A 20,601-nucleotide genomic window follows, 5' to 3' on the forward strand; every position below is an offset into this window, starting at 1 on the left:
GATTATTTTCACAAGACTCTTTCAGTAGGAAGAGTATGACTTTCTGCACACTGATAGACTTAGGTCACAGTGTACCTCCATCACTTACTAGCTCTTTGGCCTTGGCCACGTTACTTGGAGACTTTAGGTCACATTTTTTTTTCTTGTTGCTGTTGTTATAAAACGGGATCAGTGATGCTACCCAACTCACAGGGCTCTTGTGGACTTCAGCCAAGAATATGCCTGTTAAGAGCTTAGCACAGCACAAGGCAAGTAAAATTACTCTCTATGCTGAAGCCCTATCATTGTTCTCAATGGATCAGATTCCATTCTAACCCTTGTACGTGCATCATTTTATATTTGATGTCCATGGTGACCCTAAGTTGATTATTTTCCCCCTCCTACAGATGAGAACAAGAAAGTTTAGCAGGGTGAAATGAAATTTGCAAGAATACATAACCATTAAACAGAAAGTGGGTTAGACCTTGAGGAAAAAAAGCTTGCTTAAAAAAAAAAAAGGACTCATTTTTAGTTGCATTTTCTAGATTTATCTTTTATTGACATCATCGTAGTTGATAACATAAGTAGTTTCTTTTTATAATTATTTCTCATATGCAGATCAAAGGTTACAAATTAATAGTTAAACATACTGGAGAGTGTAATTTCCTTTTAAAGCAGCAATATAGATATCAATTAAATAGCAAATTAGATATACCTTTTGACTTATGTGCAAAGAAGAGAATTGCTACAGTGTTAAAGAGTTCTTAACTACTGGATAGTCAGGTAATTAGGAAGCTGTCAAAGCTTGTTATGTTATCTTGTAGCAGTTGGTGTTCTGAATATTTCTTGCTACTCCTGTCTGAATGGGATGTGGTTAATATGCAGCTTCAGTCAACAAAGGTTCAAAGGGGACAATTTAATTACGACTCTGTAACTTCTTAATTTTCAATTATTATAACACAGGGAACTGCCCTTGAGAAAGGGCAGTTAAAAGACATTTTACCACTTGTGTAAGATTGCAGAAATGGACGAACTTGAAAACAATGATGTTTACTACAGTAAGGCCATAGTCTACTGTGTGTGTGTGTGTGTGTGTTTTATATATGTTAACATGGTAGTAAATTGAACAAAAACTTTTCCTAAAGATGATTCCATAGAATATTAACATTCATTTCATAGAAATATTAACAAGTATCCCTTTTAAAATGCTTTTATGGAAAAAAATTGAGAAATACTAGGTTACATAAAGCCAAAGAAATATTTTTTGTTCTTGCAGAGGTTCTCAGAGACTTAAGTAATGTGTATATTAAATCACCAAGGGAGTTAATACATAAAATATCCCAAATTACATAACCAGAGATTGTTACTTTGTTTTTCTAGAATACTTTGAAACTAGACTTCAGTGGCATATTCTCTGAATTATGCTGGTATAATGAAAAAAAGTTAAACACCTGGCAGCTCAAGTTTGGCCAACGACTTGACTATTTATCTTGGACAAGTCCACTGGTTCATTCATTCACTCATTCATTCCCATAATATCATCACTCACCCAGTTGTTCAAGTCAAGAACCAAGGAAGCATCCTTAAGTTGTCTTCTTCTCTCCCTCCAACTGTAAAATTAGAAGGCTCAACCTCTGAGACGTATCTCAAATCCAGCCACTTCTTTCCATTTTCACTGCTTCCACCCAATTCCTTACCCTAATCATTTCTCACCTAAACTACTGAGGCAGAAGATTCAAAATAGTCTCCCTGATCCACACTTTGTCCATCTTTCATATTGCAGCCAGAAGGATCTATATAAGAGATAAACTAACCAAGGCAAGCATCTTCCACAAACATTCTAGTGATATCCTGTGACTCTCACACAAATACTAAAGTAAATTTCTGAGTAAAGTAGATCTAACTATGAAGGACAAGCAGTAAATCTTCTAGGAAGTAATAGTGAAGACTTTATGATGGTGGAATAGGCAGAGATATTTAAAACAGAAAAAACACTTTTTTTCCTACTAACCATAGTGGAAAAGCTTGATAAATTGGACTGCAATAAAATTAAGAACTTCAATTCATCAAAAGACATCAAAAGAGTGAAAATTTAGCCTCCATAGTGGGTTATTAACATATACAATAGACAGAAGATTCATATCTAGGCCTTTTAAAAATGTATACAAACACCACCTATAAATCATACACAAAGCAGAAATAACCCAATATGGGCCAGAGACAAGAATAAGGCACCTTAAACATATACTATTTTTGACTGTACACTTCATGATAATTCACTGAACTATACACCTTAAAACCATGGTACATGGTTTTAACTTCAAAAAATTTTACAATAATTTATATACCCAGATACTTCAAGACACGAGCTAACTTCCTTGGAGACTGAAGTAACTTGGCCCACTTTCAATGCTTAGTTGTCTCTACAATGGTCTTCACAAAACAAGTCATTTTTTCTTTGAAAAGATAGACGTATTTCACTTTTTTCCCTACAGGGTAGTACCAGCAGAGCATTTCTGAATAAGAATTGCATGATTATATAAAGCCCTAGCTCTTCATATCATGGAAAAGTCATTAATAAGTCATTGAATCTGCCCATACAGTAGCATTTAATATACATGGAGGGCTCACTGTTGTGTTTTGCATAAGATGAATAAACAAAGAATCAAAGAGCAAGGAATATTAATATTTTAAGTACAATATTTAATTTGAAAAACAGGACAAGGAGGCATTAGCATTGAAAGCAGATAAAAAAAATATGTCTGGATGAGAAATGGAGAAGAGACATCATTAAACATGTGGGCTAGGTAAGAATACAAATAGAATGCTAGACTCCCTTGACAAACAGCCAGTCTGACTTGGTGCAAATGGCATCATCATCTTCTATGGACTGATTCTCTAGTAAACCAAACTGAGGAAATGGAAATTCCCCGGATTCGATCTGCATTTTGTTTTCCTCATTTCTGCTTTCACCAAGTGTTTGAGATTCAACACAAACACTAGCCCAAGGATATATCCATCTTCACAAAGCTGCTTTTAAAAAATGTATATATTTTTGTGCCTGTGATAATGGCACGGATCACTCATGGGTCTGGAACCAAGTTGTGTTTTGCCCTATAATTGGTAAAAGTGAAAATCACTCAAGTGTGTTCGACTCTTTGGGACCTCATGGACTATACAGTCCGTGGAATTCTCCAGGCCAGAATACTGGAATGGGTAGCTGTTTCCTTCTCCAGGGGATCTTCCCACCCAGGGATCGAACCCAGGTCTCCCACAATGCAGGTGGCTGGCTGAGCCACCAGGGAAGCCCAAGAATAGTGGAGTGGGTAGCCTATCTTTTCTCCAGAGGAATGCAGTGGGCAGTCTGTTCCTTCTCCAGGGGATCTTCCCAACCCAGGAATAGAACTGGGGTCTCCTGCTTTGCAGGTGGACTCTTTACCACCGGAGTTACCAGGGAAGCCCTTGTGACGGGTGAGCAGCTGCAAATAGGAGAGAATGATGATCTCGAGGAGCATATTTTTCTATTTCTGCAAGTTCCGAGTTAGAAACAGCCATGAACTCTCATGAACTCTCAGCCCTGCCAGGAGAGGAGAGATCACCCATGACTTAAAAAAAAAAAAAATTAATGGGAAGCGACAGCCAAGAAGCTTTCAGAACTGAAGTTCTTCACTATAGAGAGTTTACATTGTCTCCTACACAGTGTCCTGTGGAAATTGGTGTTAAAATAAATAAATATCAGGCCTCCAATCATTTGGGGGCTCTCAAGTAAATAAATAAAATCCCCTGCCAAGGGGAAAAAAAAATCAAAAATCTTCCAAGCGTGAGAAGTGTGCCTGGTGAAAGATCTAAAAATGTCCTTCTTTTTAAAGAAAGAAATAAGTATAATTAGATTTCACAAATGGCCCTTGCTTTAGGGCATGGTGGAGGGGCGGGATAAATTGTCATAAGTGTATACTGTGTGTGACACAGGCCAGGAAACACCCACGATTAAAATCATTTCCTAGGATATATTTTTAATACCCTGAAAATGCTTATGAAAACATCAGTAGCGATCTTGAAAGCCTTCAGCAGGAGGCACAAGGCAAAGCTGAAGTCCTCTGGTCTGAGTGTGTGAGTCTGTTTTGGACTTTAATGCTTTCTGTCCCATGGAGGCAAAGGAAAAAAATCTCCTTGCCCCTAACTGTGATTTTCTCACACAATAATTTCAGCTCCAAATGGAACTCATCTGTCTGCTCCTGGAATTGGGGCCAGGTGGGGGTGGGTTGAGCAGCACAAGTCAGGGAGCAGAACTTCTGCCATTAAAACACAGTGGCTTGATTAGGTTTTCATAGTTAGCAGGTGATGAATGAAGGGCAAAGAGAAGGCTGTTCCTCATGTAATAGGGCGATAATAGGAGACTCATTTGGGCTGCTACAATCCACTTTGGCTGGTGTCAGCTTTTCCATTACACACACAGCTTTTCAGGAAGGTGATGATAATTCAATCCAGGAATAGGAAAAATAAAACGAAAGTAAATTAACTGTGGGCTGAGACTTGGCAAATAGGGTCTCCACTCGGGCATGCTAAGCCCAGAAGTCTAAAAGTAGGTCACCTTTAATTCTCTGCTGGAGAGATTACTGTTTTCCGGCTTTTTTATTTTTTTGCAATGTGGTTGACTGCAGGGCCCTATGCTGAACTTCCTTGCTTGAAATGCAATGATTCTCGATTCCAATTATATCACACCAAGGATGGGCCTATGATGAGAGCAGTGTCAAGAGGCTTTGCTCTCGCAGGAAGATGATCCTCTGCTGCATCAGCTCTAGGAGGAGAGAGCATTTTCAAATTTCCATCACCAGCTTACTCTGCTTTCTCTCCTACCATTCTAGTAAGAGTAACCAACCACTCAATGTCTTGATTGCTCTCCATTACTGCCACCTCGTGCTTGTCCCCAGGCAGCCCACTGGGACAGCCCCAGGAAGGTGTCATCAGTGATCTGTCAACAGCCCCATCCCAGTGCCTGGATAGAAGGTGCTCAGAAAATATTTGCTGAGTGATATTCAAAACATACTTTTTGCTATTCCCAACTTTCCTGGGCTTACTGGTTTTTATTTTCCTCCCAGTTTTCCCTCATTAGTCCTTCTTAGCATCCTTGAGGGTCTCTACTTCCATTGTCTACTCTTTGAGGGTTGAGGGACTTCAGCTTCTGCCCACTTCTGTTCTATTCATCTGCTCTCTTTCAAACTCAGAGCCGCAACTTGACATATATTTGGAGAAAGTCATAAATCTAAAAGATACATACACCCCAATGTTCATAGCAGCATTATTCACAACAGCCAAGACATAGAAGCAACCAAAATATCCATCTATAGATGAGTAGTTAAAGAAGACATAGTACATACATATGATGGACTATTACTCAGCCATAAAAAGAATGAAATAACGCTATTTGCAGCAACATGGATGAACCTAGAGATTATCATTCTAAACAAATAAATCAGTCAAATACTGTATGATACCACTTATCTGTGGAATTTAAAAATTTATCCAAATAAACTTATTTACAAAACAGAAAGACTCACAAAGAAAACCAACGTATGGTTACCAAACTGGAAATGTGTGTGTGTGTTGGCGGGGGCGGTGGGGGGGGGGGCGTGGATAAATTGGAATTAACATATACACACTACTATATATAAATAGATAACCAACAAGGACCTACTATATAGCACAGGAAACTCTACTCAATACTCTATAATACCCTAAATGGGAAAAAAATCTGAAAAAGAATAGATATATGTATAACAGAATCACTTTGCCATAGGCCTGAAACTAACACAACATTGTAAATCAACCATACTCCATATAAAATAAAAATTTTTTTAAAGAATCAATGCAGAAAATACCCCCACACAACTCAGAGCTGCAGTTTGAAGGACTGGTGACTCCCTCCATTTTCCTCTCCAGTCCAGAAGTGTTGGCCACATAGCAAACAATCTCTTGAATGGTTTATTGGAAACATCAACACTTGGACTCATTACTCATACCCTCATGCCATTCTGATATTGCTTTATTATTTTTATTATATTTTAGTCACTCAAGTCATAAAACTGGATTTACTCCTGAATAACACTTAGCCTTTCTTGTTTCACCTCTGCTCTCACTGTATTAGTTGAAAGATATAATGAAAATCCCAGAAACACTCTTATTTTACTTTGAGACACAATAGCATTATCATATCTAATAAAATTAGTAATATACCCTTAATATAATTTAGCAACCAGTCCACATTCAATTTTCCCCCAATTGACTAAAAAATAAACCTAAGTTAAAAATAAATTAGAACCCAAAGAAAGTTCACATAAATTGCATTTGACTGATGTTTATTGTTTATTAAATCATTTTAAACCTTTAATAGTAGTTCTCTATCCCTTTTTTTCAATGCTACATATTTGCTGAAGAAACTGGATATTCAGAAAGTTTTTCATATAAAGTCACTAATTTATTGTGATATATCTTATGCTACTAAATCTCTTCCATGGCAATATATAGGTTATTTGGAATTTCAAGTATAATATGAATATAATGAAATCTACAAATTTTTAAAGCACACCTTTATAACTGTTTATATATTGACATTATCCATATCAATATTTAGAACATTTTCATCCCACAGAAAGATGTAAATGTGACCCTTTCCAGCCATCAGCTACCCACCACAGGCAAATTCAGATACTATTCTGACTATGATAGTATCTGATACTATCTATGATATCTATACTGCCAAGAGCATAGATTGCTTTTGCCTATTTGTTCACTTCACATTAATGGATTACACCTTATGAACTCTTTTGTATTATAACTTGGTTATTTCATTCAACATAAAATTTTTGAGTTTCATACATATGTTGAGTGTATGTGTAGTTGGTTCTTTTTTATTGCTGTGTGATTTTATGAACACATCATGATTCATTTGCCATTTTCCTATGGACAGATATTGTCTGTTGTGAATATAGCTGCTAAAAGCATATATGATCTTTTTGAAGACATAACTGTTTAATATCTTGTGGACATATGTTAGGAGTAGGATTGCTTGGTTATAGAGGAAGCAAGTATTTTGTTACAGATTGATAGTAGTCTCAAGTCGTTTAGCACTTGACATTCTTACCAGAAAAGTATGAAATTTGCAGTTATTCTATACCCTCACCAGTACTTAATTTTATATTATCAATCTTTCAAATATTGGTCATCTTGTAGGGTGTGCACTGATCGATGGATGAGCAGTGCCAGTATTTATGTTTAACTCCTAGATTCACCCCAAATTAAGAATAAGCCAACAACTTTCACAAGTGTTGAGACTTTAATAGGAACAAGCTCTTTCACGTGGTGTTGTCTGCTATCAGTAAAAATGCAATTAAGGTTGGTGAGACTGAAAAACATGGAAAGACTCAAATCTCATCTAATTCTTCCCTCTTTCAAAATTCTTTGGCCAAAGTGGGCATTTAAACAGATTCAATATCAAAAGCCCGTCAACCTCTGTCAGATCACATAGAGCAGCAGGTTTTCTAGGGAAATCTCAGGTCTTAGCTTCTGGTTAAAGTTGATGTATCCATCCTTTTATTCACCTAACTTGACAAGACATGCAAAACTGCACAAACATGTATCCAAAAGAATTCTACTCATCAGTGAGTATTTTGGAGTTTATGCAGTTATACAATGTATGAAAGCAAATTAAGGACAACAGAAAACAGCTGCATGGCTTTGAACCCGGGAATGACCACCCATTTCTGATTTTCAGCATGGGATGGGCTGTAGGGCATGTACGATGGGAAAGGAAATAACATTTACTAAGCAGATACAATGTGCCACCCATCACACACAGAATTTTTGGTACCTAGTCTTGAATTAGGTCCTCACTAAAATCTTTAAGGTGGGTTTTATTACTACATTTTACTAAGAAGGAAACTGAGGCTCAGAAACATTTAGGAACTTTCACTGTAAGTGCTTGGACCAGAATACACCCAGTAATATAAGCAGTAATGCCACAGAGTTTTCTCTTACAAAGAGGATGAATTAGATTAAATTTAGAGATAATAAGAAACTTATGCAAAAGTTATTCCTAAAAATCCTTGAATTGTCTACACAGTTGGGCAGAGTGGCTTGGTATATATAACCTGAAAGAGTAATACTTAAGCATGCTAAAGCTTGAGAATCAGTAAGTTAGACTAAAAGAAAGAACATAAGATGATATATGCAGATTCAGGGCTCTCTTCTTTTTAGCATTTTACAGGACTTATGAAATCTCTAGTGGTGAACAGGTATGGCAGAACAGTCTCAAGCATTCCTCCTTGTGTGCATAGCTTACTTGTTTGGTTTAAGTACCGATCCTTTATAATCATAAAACACATTACATCTACTACATCTGTTGGTCTGAGAATTTTACAATATAGTATAACTACAGCTACAAAGAAAAATGTTATATTCCATAATCAACCAAAAGGTAAAATGTGAATACAATAGCATTCCTATTGTACTATGAGGAAAACTGGAGTTTAGAGAGATTTAAGATATGTGCCCAGAGCTCTAGTATATGCTGGACAGAAAGTGATTCTAGTTCATCTGTTTTAAGCTGAAAGTAGAAGACCCATTTCAGGAATCAGGCCAAGGATTTAGCTACCAGAAAACTTGGAATTTTATACAATTCATGAGGTTCTCATGGCAAGTATATAGGTGGGAGAAACATCAACATCCTCAGATATGCAGATGATACCACTCTAATGGCAGAAAGCAAAGAGGAACGAAAGCCTCTTGATGAGGGTGAAAGAGGAGAGTGAAAGAGCCAGTTTCAGATTAAATATTAAATAAACTAAGATCATGGCATGTGGCCCCATTACTTCATGGCAAATAGAAGGGGAAAATGTGGAAGTAGTAAGAAATTTCTTCTTGGGCTCCAAAATCATTGTGGACTGTGACTGCAGCCGTCAAATCAGAAAACAATTGCTTCTTGGGGGAAAGTGATGACAAATCTAAACAGTGTTGAAAAGCAGAGATATTACTCTGCCAACAAAGATCCAAATAGTCAAGGCTATGGTCTTCTCTGTGGTCACATACAGTTGTGAGAGCTGGGCTGTAAAGAAGACAGAACTCCTAAGATTTGATGCTTTTGAACTGTGGTGCTGGAGAAGACTCCTGAAAGTCCCTTAGACAACAAGGAGACTAAACCTGTAAATTTTAAGGGAGATCAACCCTGAATTTTCACTGGAAGGACTGATGCTGAAATGAAGCTCTAATATTTTGTTCATCTGATGTGAACAGACAACTTATTGGAAAAGTCCCTGATGCTGGGAAAGATCGAGGGCAGAAGGAGAAGAGGATATTAGAGGATGAGATGGCTGCACGGCATCACCGATGCAATGAATATGAACTTGGGCAAACTCTGGGAGATGGTGAGGGACAGGGATGCCTTGTGTGCTGCAGTCCATGGTTGAAAAGAGTTGGACACAACTGGGTGACTGAACAAGAACAAAACTTGGAATTTTATATACTTCAGAACGTCTCATTGAAAAACAGGTGGGAGAGTTTACCCAAGAAATGATTGAGCACATTGGGCAAATACTTGACTCACTGGAGAAGATGACCAATCATTGCTTATACAGGTGAGATGCTTTGGCAGTTATTCCCAGCCTTGATTTTGCTATGAGCCCCATAATGGATGGTGATCTTCAAGGAAGAGGCCATACTCCCTGGGTTGCAGACTCCATGAGCCTGCTATAGCTACACCTATATCTCTCATACTCATGAGAGCATAGCAGACTGCAAGGAGTTAAAAATTATCTAAGGAACCTTGAAAGTTCTCAGTTTTGTAGTAAGAAGTGAGTCATCCATGAATGATGGTCTTAGAGATTTTTTTTTGTTAGTATATCCATAACTTAGAGGACAACAAGCATCCTAGCTTTATAAAATGTGGCATCCATTCCTATGAGAATGATACTCTTATGTGGACTTTATTTGGACAAACACGAATCTTTTGAAGAAAAGTTAGGGAAGAGAGAATAAGGTCAGACTCCTTTGGTGAAATCTCAGTTCTGTTGTTAGACATTGGATGACTCAGTTCAACATCCTAAGTCATGGTTTCCTCATCTCTAAAATGAGGATACACTCATGCCTACTTCATAAGGCTATGGTGAAGACTGAAAATATACATAATGTGCTTAGATAATATAAAATAATATAACATACACTTAGCACATAGTAAGTGCTCAAGGTGATGAGTAAGAAAATGGAGCATGGGCAAAAACAATTGGAGAATTAGTGGAGAAGAGGACCTGCCACCTTACCTTTAAAAGAAATAGCTACCATCAGCCTGAAAGAGACTACACATTGAAAAGGATCTTAAAATAGTTTTCATTTTCCTGATGTATGAAGGAAATGACTTTGATAAGAGGGAGGTCAGATATATGACTATAGGAGCTCATGGGATACCAAGGTCAGAAGAGATTTCTTCTATTAGTACTAGGAGAGGCCCACAGTTTTGTTTTATATCAGGAGAGATGGAAGGCAAAACCAATACAATATTGTAAAGCTTAAAAATAAAGTAAAATTAAAAAAAAAAAAAAGAAAAGATCCAAAGCAAATAAAGCAAAATTTTAATGTTTGTAAAGTTTCAAGAAAAAAAAAAAGAGAGAATGGGTGCTGGCCTTTGAAAATAGGGTATGAATGTCAGTACTACTGTTTACCTGCTGTGTGAACTTGGACAAGTCACTACCTATCCTTTAGTCTCAGTTTCCTCCTCTATAAAATGGGGGTGCTAACTATAACTACCCCCAGAGAGTAGTTGGGAGGATTAGGCACAAATAAACACATAGGCACAAATATACTAAGGCAAAATGATTGTCTGAGGAGGCATAAGAAATAGCTGTGAAAAGAAGAGAAATGAAACACAAAGGAGAAAAGGAAAGATAAACCCATTTGAATGCAGAGTTCCAAAGAACAGCAAGGAGAGATAAGAAAGCCTTCCTCAGTGATCAATGCAAAGAAATAGAGGAAAACAATAGAATGGGAAAGACTAGAGATCTCTTTAAGAAAATTAGAGATACCAAGGGAACATTTCATGCAACGATGGGCACAATAAAGGACAGAAATGGTATGGACCTAACAGAAGAGAAGATATTAAGAAGGGGTGGCAAGAATACACAGAACTGTACAAAAAAGATCTTCATGACCCAGATAACCACAAAGGTGTGATCACTCACTTAGAGCCAGACATCCTGGAATGCAAAAGTCAAGTAGGCCTTAGGAAGCATCACTATGAACAAAGCTAGTGGAGGTGATGGAATTCCAGTCGAGCTATTTCAAATCTTAAAAGATGATGCTGTGAAAGTGCTGCACTCAAAATGCCAACAAATTTGGAAAACTCAGCAATGGCCACAGGACTGGAAAAGGTCAGTTTTCATTCCAATCCCAAAGAAAGGCAATGCCAAAGAATGCTCAAACTACCACACAATTGCACTCATCTCACATGCTAGCAAAGTATAGCTCAAAATTCTCCAAGCCAGGCTTCAACAGTAGGTGAACTGTGAACTTTCAGATGTTCAATCTGGATTTAGAAAAGGCAGAGAAACCAAAGATCAAATTGCCAACATCTGCTGGATCATTGAAAAAGCAAGAGAGTTCAAAAAAAAAAAAAAAACAAGAAAAAGCAAGAGAGTTCCAGAAAAACATCTACTTCTGCTTTATTGACTATGCCAAACCTTTGATGGTGTGGATCACAACAAACTGTGGAAAATTCTTAAAAAGATGGGAGTATCAGACCACCTTACCTGCCTCCTGAGAAATCTGTATGTAGGTCAAGAAGCAACAGTTAGAACTGGACATGGAACAACAGACTGGTTCCAAATAGGAAAAGGAGTATGTCAAGTCTGTATATTGGTACCCTGCTTATTTAACTTATATGCAGAGTACATCATGAGAAATGCTGGACTGGATGAGGCACAAACTGGGATCAAGATTGCCAGGAGAAATATCAATAACCTCAGATATGCAGATGACACCACCCTTATGGCAGAAAGTGAAGAAGAACTAAAGAGCCTCTTGATGAAAGTGAAAGAGGAGAGTGAAAAAGTTCCTTAAAACTCAACATTCAGAAAACTAAGATCATGGCATCTGGTCCCATCACTTCATGGCAAGTAGATAGGGAAACAATGGAAACAGTGACATACTTTATTTTCTTGGGCTCCAAAATGACTGTAGATGGTGACTGCAGCCATGAAATTAAAAGACGCTTGCTCCTTGGAAGAAAAGTTATGACCAACCTGGACAGCATATTAAAAAGCAGAGACATTACTTTACCAACAAAGTCTGTTTAGTCAAAGCTATGGTTTTTTCAGTAGTCATGTATGGATGTGAGAGTTGGACTATAAAGAAAGTTGACCGCAGAAGAATTGATGCTTTTGAACTGTGGTATTGGAGAAGACTCTTTAGAGTCCCTTGGACTGTAAGGAGATCCAATCAGTCCATCCTAAAGGAAATAAGTCCTGAATATTCATTGGAAGGACTGATGTTAAAGGTGAAACTCGAATACTTTGGCCACCTGATGTAAAGAACTGACTTATTGGAAAAAAGCCTGGGAAAGATTGAAGGTGAGAGGAGAAGGGGATGACAGAGGATGAGATGATTGGATGGCATCACCAACTCAATGGACATGATGGGTAAACTCCGGGAGTTGGTGATGGACACGGAGGCCTGGCATGCTGCAGTACATGGGGTCACAAAGAGTCAGACACAATTGAGAGACTGAACTGAACTGAACTCAGAAAGTTCCTGATAAGTTCTCATCACCTGTTGTTCATGATTGTCATAATCAGGGATAATAATAAAAGCAAAGCCATCTCACTCCCTTCTGTGGACAGAAATAATACTGATAATTTATATTAATGAAAATCCAAGTGGTAGAGCACTGATGCCACAAATCCACTCTTGTAAGTATCCTGAGAAATATAGAAACTTTCCATGGAAGAAAAATACAAATTCATCTATGCCAACAGAGCTATTCCATCAAACACAAAGTCCTCATGCCTTTAATTGAATTTGAGAGCTAATGATAGATGTTTGTGATCAATGGTCCAGATGACTGGAAAATGTGAATATGAATGCAAAGTCGGTTCATCTGTATCACTATGGTGCTATGTATAGAATAGAACTAAATATCCTAATTGCATTCCCCTGGTCTTCCTTTCCCACAGTAGCTTTATGCTTCATTTAGAATGGTTAATGTGGAAATTAGTGCCCAGCAAAACCAAAACATCTTAAATAACTGGTTCTAGGGCTTGATGTCACAGCGTGACAAATCAGCATGTATGATTTGAAAAACACTAAAAATAAAATCTTAATATATTAAAAAGATAACCCTAAGGGCAAAATGATAAAGTGGAAAAAGCTTTGAGTCAGAAAATGAGGGTTTTAGCCACATAACCGGAGAAGGCAATGGCACCCCACTCCAGTACTCTTGCCTGGAAAATCCCATGGACGGAGGAGCCTGGTAGGCTGCAAAGTCCATGGGGTCGCTAAGAATTGGATATGACTGAGCGACTTCACCTTCACTTTTCACTTTCATGCATTGGAGAAGGAAATGGCAACCCACTCCAGTGTTCTTGCCTGGAGAATTCCAGGGACGGGGGAGCCTGGTGGGCTGCCGTCTATGGGGTCGCACAGAGTCGGACACGACTGAAGTGACTTAACAGCAGCAGCCACACAACATCATTTTTGTGTGTGTGCAACTTTTAAGTTGTTCTGTAGTGTATAAGGCTGCCAGTTCACAGCCATTCTTTTAACTTCCCCGAGCCTTAATTTACTCATCTGTAAACCCCCAATTAAAACATTTATCATGCCTATTAAATAGGGCTGTCATAAAAATTGACTTGTGTATAAACTTTAAATTGGTAACATCTTATAAAATAGTTTATTAGAAACGTATGGATTTTTTATTCCATAAGAATATTCCAAAATGTTAAGAAATAAGTACACACAAGATCAAAATCTTTCTAATCATCCCACTGTGCAGGAAAGAAAAAACAATTAAATAGGACCTGCTCAAAGCTAGATCAACTCCTTTAAAAATGGAGATAGAATTTTTTTGATGATGATGGGAGGCTGTCAGTTGATACCCATGCCTCCCATTACCCACAAGGATAACCTGTCTAAAAGTCACTCTATACTACCACTTGAGGAATTTCATAATTCACTTACCAGGCTGCATTCATCAAGACAGAATGTTGAGACTGCCTAACAGTGAACTGACAAGCAGGGCAGAAGGAATGCCACTAACTTTGTAACTTACAAAGAGTGATTGCAAGCCAATGTTGTTAAAGGGATCAATGATATTGAAAGAATGAGTTGTGGCAAGTGGAGTATCGACCACTGAAGGGAATGACGGACAATTACAGTCCCGATCCAATAGCAGTGTTATAAAGGTCACTGCTGAAAGACGTCTCAGTTCCCCCTTTGAAAAGTCCTGTGACATTTGATTACCATTCTTTTCCCTCTCCATTATTCCGTTTTCTCAAGTGGTTCTATCAGTATCTCAGTGACAGCAAATAGCATTATCCAGCAGATGGTTACCATATCATTTATGTTATTAGCATTTTGTGATTTTTACACCTTGCATAGGAAGCTTTGTGAAATGAGATTTTTGGGAGACTCAGAATGCTATGCAAGACTGCAACTGGCACATTATTTAAAATGCAAAAACTACAGTTGTTCATTATTAAGATTACAGATTAAAATTCTCCCTGAGTCAAGGAATGAAGGAAGCTATGGTTCTCTAGGTGGTGTTCATTTCCCCATTGCAGTACGTACCAGTAATGAACAACATGTGTTATACTTTCAAGCCTAGCTAATAGTCAGGAACACAACCCGTGTGCAAAGCCCATATTATGACTTAATGTTACAGGAAAAAACTATCACCCTGGCATTTCTATGCTTTTGTGATATTTCCTTCTGAAATGGAAAAATTCCTATTAAGTGTACTGAATGAACTTTCAAAAAGGAGGAAATAAGGAAGAATTTTTTTTTTTCCTTCTCTGGTTTCCTATATGTGTTTGGTTATGTATTATGTCTCTACCTTTCACCAGATTGTCAGGTCTAGAGGAGTAGGAACACCTCTGATTCAACTCCTGCTTCATTTTTGCATGGCTCCCAACATTCAGCATCAGTTCAGTTCAGTTCAGTTGCTCCGTCGTGTCCAACCCTTTGCAACCCCATGAATCGCAGCACACCAGGCCTCCCTGTCCATCACAAACTCACGGAGTTCACTCAAACTCATGTCCATCGAGTCAGTGATGCCATCCAGCCATCTCATCCTCTGTCGTCCCCTTCTCCTCCTGCCCCCAATCCCTCCCAGCATCAGAGTCTTTTCCAGTGAGTCAACTCTTCGCATGAGGTGGCCAAAGTACTGGAGTTTCAGCTTTAGCATCATTCCTTCCAAAGAAATCCCAGGGCTGATCTCCTTCAGAATGGACTGGTTGGATCTCCTTGCAGTCCAAGGGACTCTCAAGAGTCTTCTCCAACACCATGGTTCAAAAGCATCAATTCTTCAGTGCTCAGCCTTCTTCACAGTCCAACTCTCACATCCATACAGGACCATTGGAAAAACCATAGCCTTGACTAGACGGCTTTGTTGGCAAAGTCATGTCTCTGCTTTTGAATATGTTATCTAGGTGGGTCATAACTTTCCTTCCAAGGAGTAAGCGTCTTTTAATTTCCTGGCTGCAATCACCATCTACAGTGATTTTGGAGCATAGTTATGTATAATAAGTGGTCAGTGCAAATATAAGTGTCTTGATAAGATGGATGGTTTGGAGGGGGACCGGATACATCCAAGAAAGAACACCTACCTAGGCATCATCATCTATGACATGTAAGCTAGTGGCTCAAACACTTAGCTGTGCCCCAGAATTGACTAAAGGAAATGAGACTTCAAGGCCCCACTTCAAACTTATTGAATCAGAATTTCTCATTGAAGGGCCCTGGAATGTAAATTTCAATATAAGTTTCTAAGTTGCATATTTTGTAGCCAGTTTGGTTCTGGTTTGTAGAGTCATATTTAAGACGCTTTGAGATAAAGGAAGCCCTTTTGTTTTGGTCAGACATAGGCAATTGATTCACCTGATACACCACTTCTGACAGTGGTCATTGAGGACCTAGATACTCAAAGTTGGACTATAGAACAGCAGTGTCCCCTGGAAGCTTATTAGAAAAGCTGAACTGCAGGCTCTGCAGCAAACCCCCTGAATAAAAAAAAAAAAAAGAATCATTTCCCAGAGAAGAAAATGGCAACCCACTCCAGTATTCTTGCCTGGAGAATCTCACAGACAGAGGAGCCTGGCAGGCTACAGTCCATGGGGTTGTAAGAGTCAGACATGGCCTAGAGTAATGTTAACAGAATGTGACACGCAGACAGGCACTATCAATGTTACCTGGCAGGTTGTTTGAAATGCAGAATCTGAGGCTCCATCTCAGAGCTAACTGAAAGAGAATCTATGGGGGAGGGATCCAAGACTGTGTTTTTCTTAATACTCTTTCTTTTTCCATAAATTTTTCTTTTCGGTTGCACTGGGCCTTCATTGCTGTGCATGATCTTTCTCTAGTTGCTGCGAGTGGGGGCCTCTTTGTTGCAGTGTGTGGGTTGCTCACTGCAGTGGTTTCTCTTGTTGTGGAACCCAGGCTCTTGGGTGCCGAGGTTTCCGCAGTTGCAACACCCAGGCTTAGTAACTGTGGCACAAAGACTTGTAGCTGTGGCACAGGGGCTTAAGAGCACGGGCTCAGTTGCTCTGCAGCATGTAAGATCTTCCTGGACCAGGGACTGAACCCATGTCCCTCGCATTGGTAGGCAGATTCTTATCTACTGTACCCCTAGGGAAGTCCCAAGACTGTGTTTTAACAAGCTTTCCAGGTGATGCTCAAGTATGGTAATGTTTGAGACCTACTGGTCTAAAGCCCTGTGTTAAAAACGGTTACAAAGATAGGCTGGGCTTCCAGCAAACTGATGCATTCATTGGTTCATGATACCTATCCAGGTGCAGAGGGGGAAGTGATAACCCTCATGCTACACATATATTATTCCTGCTCTAGATGGAAGACTTGACTCACACGTATGATGCTTGACATCAGAATTAGTACTAGGATGAAGAGTGAAAGATGAACAAACAAAAAATGAAAAAGACTATGGCAGGAAAATTAAGAAAAAGATTAAACCTCATGCAGATAAAACAAGTATAGCATTCTATTAGTAATTGTTGAAGTTGGATGATGAGTAATGAGAATGTATTGTACTATTTCTTCTACTTTTGAGTATACATGAAATGCTTCATAATAAAAAGCTGAAAATAAACGCATCCTGAGATACATTATTGCCTATGTAGTTAAAAAGCATTAAAATATGGATAATATCTATTGCTAATGAAGGTATGAGAAAAGCAAACTCATACACTGATGGTAGGAGTACAAGTAGTTATGACTTTTGGAAGATAATCTGACAGTAAATGCTAGACTGTTTAAAAATGTTTCACATATAGTGATCCAGTAACTATTTTTAGAAAGCATATCTACAGAAGAACTCAGCCTTTTGTGTATGGATACAATACAAAGAAGATGACGGTGGCTTTACTTGTAATAAGAAGTAACTTGGAGTCTACATAACTATAAAGATAAAACATGTTCATAATGAGGTCGATTGTACAATTATTATTTCTAAAGATACATCTAAATGTACTGCTCTAGAAGACAATAATATATCACTGAGAAGATAAAAATGTCTATCATGCCTTTCAGTGGGAAGAAAAACTCCTAATGTTTATGTGTATGGCTCTCTCTGTACGTACATAGGCAAGTATCTGGAAGTCTAATACTGAACAGTTAATGGTTACTTGGGGGAGAAATATGCCCATTTTGAGGAGGAAGTCTATAGCTTTCAATTTTGTATAATTTTGCACTATTATCCTTTTTGTATCTTGGTCCGTGTGACAGTGTTCCTGCCAATGAGATATAAATGAGTGTCACAGGGAAAGCTCTTTAAAGTTTTGAGAAAGCTGGTTGATAGGGCCAAATTCAGGAGGTCCCTACAGTTTGTTCTTTGCCCTTCCCCTTCCTTCTAGCTTGGAAACTAGCTGAATACCTGAAAAAGAGAAGCTATTTTGCAAACACTGGGGTAATGGATCCATGATTTTAGAGATGGTACAATGGAAAACTAAAAGGAGCCTGGGTTCCCCAAGCAAGTGTGGAATGAATTAGACCTGAATGGTTTTTTTCAAACTCTGCATTATATCAATAAGATAAAGCCATTGATTGGTTCATATTCTTTAGACTTCTGTCACTTACAGACAAACAATTTTCTATCCAAGCATTATTTAACTACCCAGGGATCTAGGTACATCTGGCATAAGTGGGGATCGGATACATAAATATCAATATATGTGCAGATCAGTTTCATCTAAAGATGTGCATCTGGTCCACCAGAAGTTCTCAGCCTTAGCAAAATGCTGAGTACATAATTTAATGAAAGAGTAAGGGAATCTATAAAAGAGTAATGTACAGTTATCTCTAGATGGTGAGATTATGGATGATTTTAATTTCCTTTTGTATACTTGCCTGTATTTTCTGAATATTTAAAATCAGTTAAAAAAAACTATTCTTAAAAATTATTAAAGCTGTGTGGTAGGGCTTAATGATAAAGTGAAACTATGTTATTCCATAGATATCAACATATTGCAAATCAAACCATTCCCCACCTCCCTCCCTCCACTGAAAAAAAATAGAATGAGATCCTGATAAAGCTCGATATATAAGATGAGTGTTTGTCTGTTCCCCCATCAGGATGATAGAGGAGTTTTACTTTACAATTATATTACATATTTATAAAGAAAAATTTTGAAAATGGTTTCTTTTACATTGATGGATGTCTGAACACTCACCATAAGAAATAATAAAAAATTAAGCATCTTTGTTTTCTGCTGCTACAAATGCATGTATGATGTACAGTATCTCAATTCAGGGGACACATTTATCATACCTCTCTGGAAAACTGCAGACAAATCAACAGAAACCCCTCTGGGTGGTGCAACAATTTCTGCAACATTTTTTTAAAGCATCATGGCATGAATACTTTTATAATAGCGGTCTCCTCTGGACCATAAGGCAGTATCTAGAGACATTTGGGGTTGCTACCACTGAGGGGATAATACTGGTACCTCATGGGCAGGGGGCAGTAATGCTGCTAAATAATACACAGGATAACTTCCATGACACAGAGTTATTCACTCCAAAATGCTCACAGTACTGAGGCTGAGAATATACATGTGTGTGCGTGTATACATATATGTGTGTGTGTATGCTTGTATTATATATATGTACCTGTGTGTGGGTGCTAAGTTGTTTCAATTGTGTCTGACTCTTTGTGATCTATCGAGCATAGCCCATCAGGCTCCTCTGCCCATGGGATTCAGGAATACTGCCCATGGGATTCTCCAAGAATACTGGAGATTCTCCTCTGCCCATGGGATTCTCCAAGAATACTGGAGTGGGTTGCCATGCACTTCTGCAGGGGATCTTCCTGACCCAGGGATTGAACCCAGGTCTCTTGTATCTCCTGCAGCGGCAGGAGGGTTCTTTACCACTAGCACCACTTGGGAAGCTCCATAAATAAATATAATAAATACACACACACATACACATACACACACATAGATTCCCTATCTTGTTATTTAGGCTGTATCTACTGATACGAGTAATTTGACTGCTTTAACTTTTGGATTTTGTATTGGGTTATTAAATTACTAATTGGTTTTCAACATTGAAAGTGTTTTCTTTCCCAGTCTTAGAATCCCAACACTAGACATGTGACTACATTTTCTTAGAGATCCCTTCACACAATAAATTTTTACTCAATATCTAATAAGGACTAGCCAGTGGCCAGAGAGTGAGTGCACAGATGTAAGTGAGAAGACATGGCCAATGCCCACATGTTTACCGGGCCAAGAGAGAGAAAATACTCCTAAATCCTGGAGGGCAGGGGGCCCAGATAGGGGATGGCATTTGAAGGTAGTGACATGAATACTGGATGTGGACTCAGGGCCCAGGTCCAAATTCCAGGTAACCATCTCCTCATTTCTGTTTATTAACACGTAGCCCAGCCCTGCTTCCTTCGTGTCTGCCCTGTTTACTCGTCTGCTTGCATTAGCCTTGCTTCAGATCTCTTCTCTATTGGCTCTTTTGTGCCATTCAGGTCTCTACTCAAATGTCTTACCCTCAGAGAGGACATTCCTGTTCACCCCAGCTATTGTCTCTTCTAAGCTTTCTCTGTCCCACCACCCTGTTTCACACTTTTGACTATAAACGTCTTGCTTCCTTGTTTAGTGTTTGTCTCTTCAACAATGACTTTTGGAAAAATGTGCCCCGATTCTTCAAGGCCCTGGAGGATGTACGGTCTGAGGATGTGAGTGGTCTTACCTGAAGCTCTCCTGCCCTCACTCTCTCTCCTTCTCAGCCACACTGGTCTTATTCTTCATCAGCTTCTTCATCAGAACATGCAGTCTCTGATCCTTTGGACATCTCTCTGCTGCTACTAAAACTCTCTCCTCATTTTCTGACTAGTAACCA

General features: G+C 38.6%; 1 protein-coding gene across 1 annotated transcript in view; it reads right to left on the reverse strand.

Moving 5' to 3' along the window:
• The window catches only part of TAFA1 (TAFA chemokine like family member 1), a 503,839-nt gene that overhangs the window by 223,225 nt on the left and 260,013 nt on the right, over positions 1-20,601 (reverse strand). The window lies entirely within an intron of this gene.

The sequence above is a fragment of the Bos mutus genome, chromosome 22 (genome assembly GCF_027580195.1).
Source record: "Bos mutus isolate GX-2022 chromosome 22, NWIPB_WYAK_1.1, whole genome shotgun sequence".
NCBI lineage: Eukaryota > Metazoa > Chordata > Mammalia > Artiodactyla > Bovidae > Bos > Bos mutus.